Here is a 10800-nt window from a genome sequence, read left to right on the forward strand (position 1 = left end):
AACAAGATTGCGGAGAACTGAGAAAAGGCTTCTTGCAGATCAATATTTGGAAGAATAGCAGACCAGTCAGTTTTAGTCACAGATTCCAATAAGGCATCTTCGTTCAGTACGTAGCTGAAGCATGAAATAGTGGGTGACTGTGGCTGTGAGTTGAAAAAAACAAAGATAGGGTAATGATCTGTTATGTAGACATTAAGTAAACCAGCCTCTGGCTGTGACGTCATGTTGCTTAGCGCATGATCTAGTTGTGTGCCCTCATTTCGCTTATTACAACGAGTAGGTAGCGTTACCAAACTTTCAAAACCATAACTCTGGAAACAGTTGCTATAAAGGGAGGAGGTAGGTGAAGTTTCATCCGGAACGTTTATAATAATGTCGCCCATAATAACCACATTCTTGTTTTGAAGTGATAGTTTCTCTTGGGATTGATCGAGGGCGGAACAAAAGTCAATGTAAGATGAAGACGCTGATCCGTAAATGCATCCAAAATTAAAGTTTTGTTATCAGCGCGAAGAAAATAGTGATTGCATTCTAACCAAACAGATTCACAGTTTGTTAGGTTTAAGTCGAGGTAATGACGTTTATAGCTAAGATGTGATGATACGTAAATGGCCACACCACCATGACTGCTAGTTTGTCTATGACAGTGTTCGGCTGTGTAGGAAGGGAAGGAAAATAACTTGTAGTCATCGCAGAGCCAAGTTTCAGTTAAGCTAATGATGGTAAATCGAAAAGAGAGCGTAGACAGAAGGGAATTAATGTCGTTATAGCGTTTGTGCAAACTTCGTGCATTAAATTGAACGGCCGAGCATGAACTATTATTTTGTGGTTTATTTTCCTGGCTAGTTGAAGAATATGCAGACATTTTTGTTTTTGTTATTAGCAAGGGTACCTGAAAAGTTTCCTAAGGTACAGTACAGTATTAAGTAAATACAGCCAAGTCAGACTCATCGGCAATGCGAAGCACCTTACTGCCGATGCTCTTGCGGGGTTAAATTTGGTAGTTATGTGTCCAGAGGAGTTTCCATTTCTTAGCCTTCTTTAATGACAGGGCTTTCGATAAGAATGCTTTGTTCTGCGGTGTCAAGTGATCGTTGACTTACCCTTTAGTATCCTGAACTGGTCCAGAGAAGCCGATGTCACTGAGGCAAAGCTTCGGTTTTCGCGCCTTGCTGAAGAAGTCTGCTTTCTTTGGTCGAGAGCAAAACCGGGCGATGACGTTTCTTTTTTGTTTTTTTCTTCTTGCTTTCACCTTTGATTGGTATGCGGTGAACGACTTCCAGATCGATAGGCGAGAGAGGATAGCCAATTTTGTCTCCGATTGTCTGCATAATTATGTTGCAATCTTCATTTCGGGTATATGGAATGCCTTTGATCTCCACGTTACTTGCCCTTGAATACTGCTCTAAATCAGAAAGCTCACGAGGGACAGTACTGTTTTCCAACTTGATTTCTTGGCATTCAGTAGTGAGTGAGGTGCTTTGCAGTTTCAGCTCTTTGTTTTTATTAATATGTAAGGCCTTTTCTGAGGGCAGTTTTTCAACCATGCGGTTGAGGAATACAACGCTCGACACCAGGTTACAGATCTCTTCTTTCATTCCACCAAAATCTATGCCAGTAGCCTTAAATTTTACCATTAGCTTGTCAACTATGTCTCCTTCAAAGTTACCGATCCCATTTCCTAATTTTGATTCAAGTTCGTCGATTCTTTTCGCGAGCTCAGCATAAATGGGCATAGTGAAAACAGCCTTGAAACGCGCATGGAAGAAAACAGAACCTTCGAAAAACTAGACTGTACATAAGGCACGCAATATATGTGGCAGAAGCTACAGCAAAGCAACAAAACGAAACGTACAGTGCTCAAGAACAGAATTACTGACCTGCAAAAGCGGACAGACGCGATTAATAGGTGTCCACTGCGCCGTCGCTGCTGCCAATGATAGAACCGAGAACGAGCACGTCCACGCCGTGCTGATGCTGTAGCCCGGGCACAAGAGCAGGTTTCTGCAGACAAGCACAACGAAGCATCGGGATTAACCCAGAATTAAACACCGGGGCCGTGCGCTTCAGCTTAGGTGGTTAACAATTTGTAAGAATTGCTTGGCCGGTGATTTTTTTTGCTTGATTATGGGAGTATGAGCCATTGGGAAGGTCACGTAGCTGTTTTTTCTACCACTCGACAAGACGCCGCACTTCTTTATGTTGTATGCGTGATTCCAATGAATGTATGCACTGTACTTTTCACTTTGCTGATTTGTTGTAGACAGAGAGAGAGAGAGAGAAAGGCAAAGGAAAGACAGGGAGGTTAACCAGAAATTATCTCTGGTTGGCTATCCTGTACTGGGGGAGAGGAAAGACGATGCGATAGATGAGAGAGAGAAAATGATAAAATAAATAAATAAGAAAGGAGCTATACACACACAAACACACGTACACGAATTGTTTCTGTGGGCACTGTCACCCAGCCCGCAGAGGCGTTCGTAGTGTTACCCAGTGTCACCGTACAATCCTGCGTCACACAGTGTACAGTCCACAGTTTGTCGGAAAGTCCCGTGTATTTTAAGTACCGCACCAGCGCCTTCATAGCGGATCACGCTGATGTTCGCGTCGGCCAGTTTCCAAGGATGTTGTTTTCTGCCCTAGGGCGCCTGTCCTGTTTGTCTAGGGTAGCAGAGAGGACTGCTCTTTGCAGGTTGAAACGAGGGCACTCACGAGGAAGGTGTGCGATTGTTTCATTGCATTCGAACAAGTCACAAAGTGAGCTGTTGGCCATTCCGATAAGAAAGGAGTATGTATTTGAAAATGCTACTCTAAGCCATAGACGGACAAGAAGGGTGCAGTCACGTCGTGGAAGCTCGGGCGGTGTACAGAGCTGCATATTGGGGTCCAGGGCATGAAGGCCTGTACTTGTAAACTCGCATGACTTCCATTGAGCTATTGTGAGGTCACGAGCAAGTGCGGAAAGTTTTTTCGCTGCGTCAGCTCTCGAAATAGGAATGGCAACGCAGCTGACGCCGTCATGGGCAGATCGGGCAGCTGCATCTGCTCGATCATTGCCACGTATGCCACAGTGACTAGGCAACCACTGATATATTATATCCTGTGCTTCGTCAACTATGCGATGGTGAACTTCTCTGATCTCTGCGGAGTTGTTGTAGCCTCTGCATTACGAGAGGGATGAACCATTGCACTTTTTGCTTGCTTAGGAGGTATGAGCCATTGCTGGTTATGATAGTTTTTGTCCCACTTGACCAGACGACGATATTTTTTCAAGGCCATCGGTGGTATGAGCCGCTTAAAGCTGTCGCCTAAATATTACGTGTACAAGCTGTCACCATGCACCTCGTAGAGCAAAGGAAAGTAACTTTGTCTCAAAGCAAAGATGCCATTTTATCTTCGAGCTGCTCGGTCGCCGTTAACATTGCGTAGAAAAGAATAACGCTGAAGCTCATTCCGTTCTCCGTCACGTCTTTGTAGAGCCTCTGGTTAGTCTTATTGTCTGGGAACACTTGACTGTCAGCTTCTGTAAAAACTCATTAGGCAGCTGCTTTATGTTTCTAAATTTTTCTCACCATTTTGGCGAGAGAGAGAGAGAGATAGGCCCTGTACCTAACGCGTAATGAATGCGCCCTCACAGCTCTGCTACAGAAATAATATCTCTATAGTATATTAATTGCTTACGGCCAATAAGCATTGCTTATGGTATCTTTATAACACATACATATTTCAACCATATTGATTCATTGAGTGAGTGAGTGAGTGAGTGAGTGAGTGAGTGAGTGAGTGAGTGAGTGAGTGAGTGAGTGAGTGAGTGAGTGAGTGAGTGAGTGAGTGAGTGAGTGAGTGAGTGAGTGAGTGAGTGAGTGAGTGAGTGAGTGAGTGAGTGAGTGAGTGAGTGAGTGAGTGAGTGAGCGAGCGAGCGAGCGAGTGAATTTTTTTGTTCGTCACAGCACAGCACAAAATTAGGCGCAGGGAAAAACCGCTCAAACTAAGGTTTGAGGGGTCTTTCGCCCTCTTTGCCAACAATGACAGCCGCTGAAAGACAGAACAATATCACTGCAATGCATTTTTATGTTACACATTGTTTTAAGTAAAGATCAACACATAAAAGAAAACTGAAAGACATAGCTTATACAACAATGAAAGCCACCGTTATCTCCTACATTTAGATAATGCACCAGCCACTTTGAACAAGAGCCGCTAAGTCTGCTGCACTTAAATGCATTACTACAAAGTTTATACAACAAAAAATACCGCTGATTCTGCTACACTGAAATAAGACAGTTCTATCCCTTTGCTATTTAAATGACTGGGAATTCATGGAAGAGTACAACGAAGCATTTGAAAGTTATAATTAGCGCAATAAAAACGAACGTTCCTCATTTCTGTATTGCATGTTTCATAGGTCTTCCTTCATGGGCAGTCTTCTGTGATTGAAAGCCGGCCTTGCAATGTGTGCAGTCGTTTCTCCGACATGGAACTCCCAATCAGCTCACGTGCGAAATCGTGGAACTTGTCCATGACTTAAGGGAAAAGAGCCATGATGTCTTTTTTCAGTGGATACCAGGTCATTGCGGTATCATTGGAAATGATGACGCGGATAAGGTAGCTCGGTCGTCAAACCAAGAAGAACGCTGCGTCTCCATTCCTCTCTCAAGGACTGACGGCGCGAGACAACTTGGCATTCTAGCACGCACGATCTCCTTAGCAGAGTAGAATACCGTACATACATGAAGCACAAGACTGCGCAGACTAAACCCGTCACTTCAACTCAGACCTCCAGCCGGTCTGCACCGACGTGAAGCGTCTCTTCTGTGTCGGTTATGGCTTGGAGTTGCCTTCACGAATGCCTACTCAGCACTAATTGGAATGGCTGATAGTCCTGCATGTGATGTTTGCGGATGCGAGGAGAACATTGACCACTTATTGTGCCATTGTCCTTAATTTCAAGCACAACGATAATCTTTGTGCAACACATTGAGGAAATTAGATGATCGTCCTCAGAGTGAACAGACAGTACTACAGCACCGTCCCGACCGATCATCGGCTCAGAAAGCAGTGAAGGCAAATTTGTGTTTTCTCAGAACTTCTGGTTTGCTCGAGCGGCTTTAACTCATGTTCTGTCCGTACACGAATCTACACCTTCTCTCTCCCTTACCTCTCTTCCCCTTCTCCCTTCCCCCAGCGTAGGGTAGCCAACCAGACTATCGACTGGTTAACGTCTTCTCTGCTTTCCTGTATTCCTCTCTCTCTCTCTCATAGATCTTTTGCTTTAAGCAAAACTTCGCCATCTCCATGGACTGAAAGTGTGATTCATTAGTCTTTGAGGCTTCACAGGAAGTACATCAATAATTAGTGGTGAGCCTGTCCGATGGGGTTGGTCATCATCAGCCTATTTATGTAAATTGCAGGACGAAGGCAATCTCAAATTACCTTGTCCAGCGCCATCCGATTCCAGCTTCCGCCAGCAAATTTCCTAATTTCATCACCCACCTAGTTTTGTGTCGTCCTCGACTACGCTTCCGTTTCCTTGGCACTCATTCTGTATCTCTAATGGTCCACCGGTGATCCATCTTACGCCTTACATGGCCTGCCCATGACTAGCGTCACTTTTTTTACGTATGTTGTAGTAATTTTCGTGTGGTGTTGAATAGAAGAGTACATTGAAACCCACCATTCCTCAAAGTGCTCCAGAGGCTCAAAGCGATGAGGGGACATCGAGTGGGTTCCGTATCTATTGGCACTATTACACCATCCACGCTGTTTTTCAGACAGGAAGCTCCGGACAACTGGAAATCCTTCTCAACCTATTTACAAGCCCTCTAAAAGCTTTTTAAAGCAATAGCTTCTTCATCAAATTTTACGAGTGCTGCCTTGCCAAGTAGACATTTTGGACCACTGCGTAGGTGCTTCTGGGTATATGCCCGAATGAAGGCTCGAACAGACCACTTGGATCACTGGTATTTGCAAATTCATACTGTATAGCTCAGAATGGGCATCTGCCACTGTCATACAAGGAGCACACAAACCTAAGAGCTATATAAATACGTGTCACACTTCCTTTGCATACACCTCTTATCGAGATGTTTCAGTCGACAAGCATTAAAACGCACCTCCGCCGCCATTACCCAGAGAGCTAAAAGCAGCAAGCCACTAGGCTGTGCTCAAGACATCGGCCACCACTGCTACTTCGCTAACTTAACCAATCTTCGCATCATATAATTTACCAATATTGTGTTGAACTTGCGTGCCTATGGTTTTATTTTGTTTCTATTGTATATTAAGAGTAAAACAAATGCTCGAAGAAATTATCGTGGTGTGGAGATACTGGTGTTTATAGCTGTTCAATATTTATGTAAAAAGGGCCTCTCGAAGCGTTGGGATTGAAAGCCCCTATGGTAGCGTCATCGATTCTTGGAGGACAACATCGAATTCGGATACTGCCGTGAGATCATATCGAGGATTCTGAAATCATCTTTCATCCCCTTTTTCCCATGCTATGTTTGTGACCGTCCTTTTAGTTTATTGTGCATCATTTATCTGCCCGGCAGCCTCAAACAAATCCACGAGTCTGGGCAGTGCACTGATGATCACTCAAGCGAGCCACGCGGGCACTAACGAGCCGAGCGAGCAGCATGTTGTTTCCTGCTAAAAAAGTAGAATATGTGCTTTCTGTCAAGCAATGATTGATTAGCGGGTTTCTATTCCCGAACAACAGCCGAGGGACAATGACACATGCGGTAGTGTTCGATGCATAGCGTATTATTCTGCGGGGCCGATCGAACGTGCACACATGCAACCTTGTATATATACTTTATAAGCGGCCGCCGCGGCCGGTAATCCATTCCAAGCAGACCACAGTTGTCAGAAAGCCACGCGGTTACATTAGAAAGTTATTAACTATGATAGAAATAACAGAAGATTATTAAACGATGAAACATAGAAAACATTTTGCAAATATACCTATATAAGCAGCTAGCACGCTCTGTCGTCTAATGGCACGGTCATTTATTTCCGTCGCTATTTGAACAGTTATTGTTGGTGAGCCTATAGCTTTATGTTTAGACACCGTGCCCTGCCTCCGCTTGTGGCTATTAAGCATTTGTTTTTCATTTTCATATGTACCCACTGAATAGAATCGCTTGTTTATTTGTCAAGAAACAGCATACATTAACACTTTTTAATTGGTGCACAATGAGCAAAAAGAGATACGAAAACAGATCATGAACAAGATAGCCATTAATTAGAATAATAATTCAATACAGAACTTAAAAGGCCGAAGCATCACTAACGAAAATGTCAGCACTGATACTTTTCAGTGTTAAATTAACTTAGAAAAGGAAATTTGGCAGTCAGATTGGTAACGTTGTTTTCTTTAAAGAAATGGTTTTGACAATAATTGCCTTTCCAGAAAGTAAAAACAAACGGAGTGACGCCCCCCTCAAGTGGATTTCACCAAAAAAAAATTTACGGCAACTTGACACCATCGCTTACAGTGATCTGCTAGGCGATGTGCTCCCGATGATGCCCTTAACTGCGTACACTATCATTCAACAGCACACGTTTTCTGGGAAGATACAAAATTTTAAAAATGCCGTTTCATTCTGGAAGCCTATAGCGTCGAAGAAGAAGGTTCAGAAATGTGTTAGCAGTGCGTATATTACATTGTCAATGAAAAAGTTTGATTAACTGCATCGGAAGCTGTCTGCCACATATCCATGACGAGTGGCTGCTGCCACGTGATCTGTCGGTCTGTTGCCACGTGCGCTGTGAGTGTATCTTTTGAGTAGTAAAATTAGTTGAAGACCACTCTCCTACCTGTCCTACTGCCTTTTCTTCTTTCGGTTTTATGTTTCTCCTTAAGAGGAAGCTTTAGCTCAAGTGCTCCTATCTAAATACATGTAAAAGGAGAATTCGTTTTTCTCGGCAACCACTGCACCAAATTTGACGAGGTTTGTTGCATTTAAAAGAAAAACCTGAAATCTAGTGATTGTTGGTTTCGAATTTTTGAGTTAGATTGTCAATTTTTTACTAAAAATTGGCAAAAATCGAAAATTTTCAAAAAACGAAACTATCAAGTTTACAACTCTGTAACTTAACCACTAAAAATGATAATACAATTCTGTGAATTGCGTCTAATAGCACATCTAAAGCGGACAAAATTGATATGTTACACATGAATATAAAAAAATTTAATCATAGAGAAATACAACTTTTGCAAAACCGTTGTAACCAACGTAACAAATTCACGTAAGATGTAAAATGACATATTGAATTTGTCTGCTTTGAATGATCTAATGGATGCCGTTTACAGAACCGCGATATCGGTTCTTGATGCAGAGCTATGAATTTATAAACTTCGTACTTCTATTTTTTTCAAACGGTCAAATATTTGAAAATCGTTTAAGGAACATTGAAGCCCTAAATCGAAATTCCGCTTCCAATAGTCACTAGAATTTAACTTTCTCTTTCAAATGCAACAAATTTCATCAAAATCGGTCCAGGGGTTATCTCATAAAAACGTTTTTGCGTTTTACATGTATTTGAATAGGCCGCGTCGGAGTTGGGCCCGAGCTAAAGCTTCCTCTTAAGGGCACTGGGAATACATGAAACATCGAAATTGTAACAAGCCCAGTTCTACGTAAAAAGTGAAGTGTTTATTTCAGTTTGTTTCAGTTTCACCTCTCGAAATTTTTTATCGGAATTTTTCACTCTGCATTCAGGATGCAGTCGTGTTCATGAAACATGCTGGAAACAGTGACAGGCCAGCGCGATAGTCATTGTTGATTGTACGCCGGCATTAGTGGGAAACCGACAAGTGCGACTTTAGATGAAGGGAGGTAATATTTTTTGAAGCCGATGTTCTTCTCGTTCATGTTTTATGAAGCGGTAAATTATTTTTACTGTAATGGGTGGTGTGCGAATCTATCCCCCAGTGACAGCTCCCTCGAAGTAAGGCTAACTGATCTCGAAGGCCATGCGTTTGCTGGCTGCATGCGCCAGGCTTTCTTTAGCTAAGCAATACTAAATGCTAGTATATGTCAGCGGTACTATTATTGCAGAGCTATGACTAATTGATGGCACAATATTGATAGTATTCTGTATCTCACAGAAACCACGGAACTCGGGGCAGTAACTCGGAAAGTCGCGTACCAACAACAGACCTCAGATGCATTGAACAGCTCTGTCCGCTCTGCCGTTCCACTTGTTACCATGAAGGCAGCTTTGCTCGTTAGTAAAGTTGGAACGGCGCGATTTCGCATTCCACGCCAGCAGGTCCCAGTTTTGGGCGGCCGGGCGGTAGGGCTCCCAGCCGCGGGTCGCCCCAACGCTTGCTCCACTACGCGTTCTTCGTTGTCTTCTTCCGTAACTGGGTCCCACGTCGCTCATCATGCCTACTTTCCCATACCGCCCCTCCCACGGCGGCTTGCGGCGACGAAACTTGAAGACTGCTGCATGCAGCGAACGAGGATTGGCCGAGCAGGCAACGTCTTAGTCTCCAAGGCCTTACATCACTTACTCTTGCCGTGTGGTCGGAGTCATGCAAACAAGACTCAAGACTCCGCCAGGCTACAAGAAGCATTACGCAGCAAGGACCTGGCGGAGCAGCTCTGGGCCGTCCAGCGAGCCCCCGATGCGGTCAGGGAGTTAGAACTCCCTGTCCCAGCGTGGGAGTAGCCCGCTCTATGGGGCCTTGCGCCCCGTAGCTCGCAGGACATTTCAGGGAAGTTATTCCATCCATCCATCAGACACCTGAAGGCCTTGAATCTGGCTGGCTTCGCGGACGTAAGCCTCCCGAAGCTGTGGCAGACCAGGCGCTGCAGCGTCAAAGTTGTCGAGGTTTTGCAGAAAGTAGAAAACCTTAAACCATTCCAAGACGCACATCTGGTCTGGCCTTCCTCCCTGACTTCGTTCTAAAGAGTGCGCACACCAGGTCGCCGGAAGGTGCAGTTGCCGGCTCCCTACCCTGCCACCCCACAGAGATCGCACTGCATCTTGCAGATGATGTGCATCATCACCCAAACGGTGCTGCCGGCGCGCGCGCTACGGTTGGTAATTGACCTCGAACTCCTCAGATTTGACGGTGGTCTGAGCGTAGCACCGGACGTCACTCACTAGGTCCTCCCTAGACGACTTTGTGAAAGTAGGCACCCTGTACCGCCGAGTAACGCAGCTGATCTCGGAGGTAGTCTCGACTCCAGCGCGTTGATATCATCATCTACGTCACCAGTGCCCTTCTCCCATGTAGGTGCCTGGAGCTTGAGCAGCGCGCAGCAGATCGAGACTCCCCCGGTTCCCATGCCAGGCCCGATGATGGTGACAGAGAAGGAGTAGGCTGAAGCACTCCGCAGCGATCACCAGAGATTCATCTCGCCACGCAAGCCGCTTTTAGGAAGACGCCACTAGCCTCGACAGGATACGCTAATGGTTGTGGAATGGGTGCCGCCCACCTTCCCTACGGCGATAGTCCGCCACAGAAGGCAGCTGGTGCCACATGTTTTGGGCACCGTACGGGAACGGCGCGATTTCGCAGCACACGCCAGCAGGCCCCGTCAGGACCGGCAGTGCTTTGCTTGCTTGTTCCTCAATTATGGCGCTTACCCACTGCATGGGTTTGGCCAAGAATCTGGCGGTTCAAGGTTAAAGGGAAGGGTGAGTGGGAAAGGCCTAAACGAAAAAGTAAATCAGGGTGAAGTATAACGTTTATTGTAAATCGAAAATAAATATACCTGACAGGCACAGAAATAAAAATAATGGTAATCATATGTAAAAGCGAATCTTTTTTTATTGGTATCACAA

Source organism: Dermacentor variabilis, chromosome 6, assembly GCF_050947875.1.
Source record: "Dermacentor variabilis isolate Ectoservices chromosome 6, ASM5094787v1, whole genome shotgun sequence".
Taxonomy (NCBI): Eukaryota; Metazoa; Arthropoda; class Arachnida; order Ixodida; family Ixodidae; genus Dermacentor; species Dermacentor variabilis.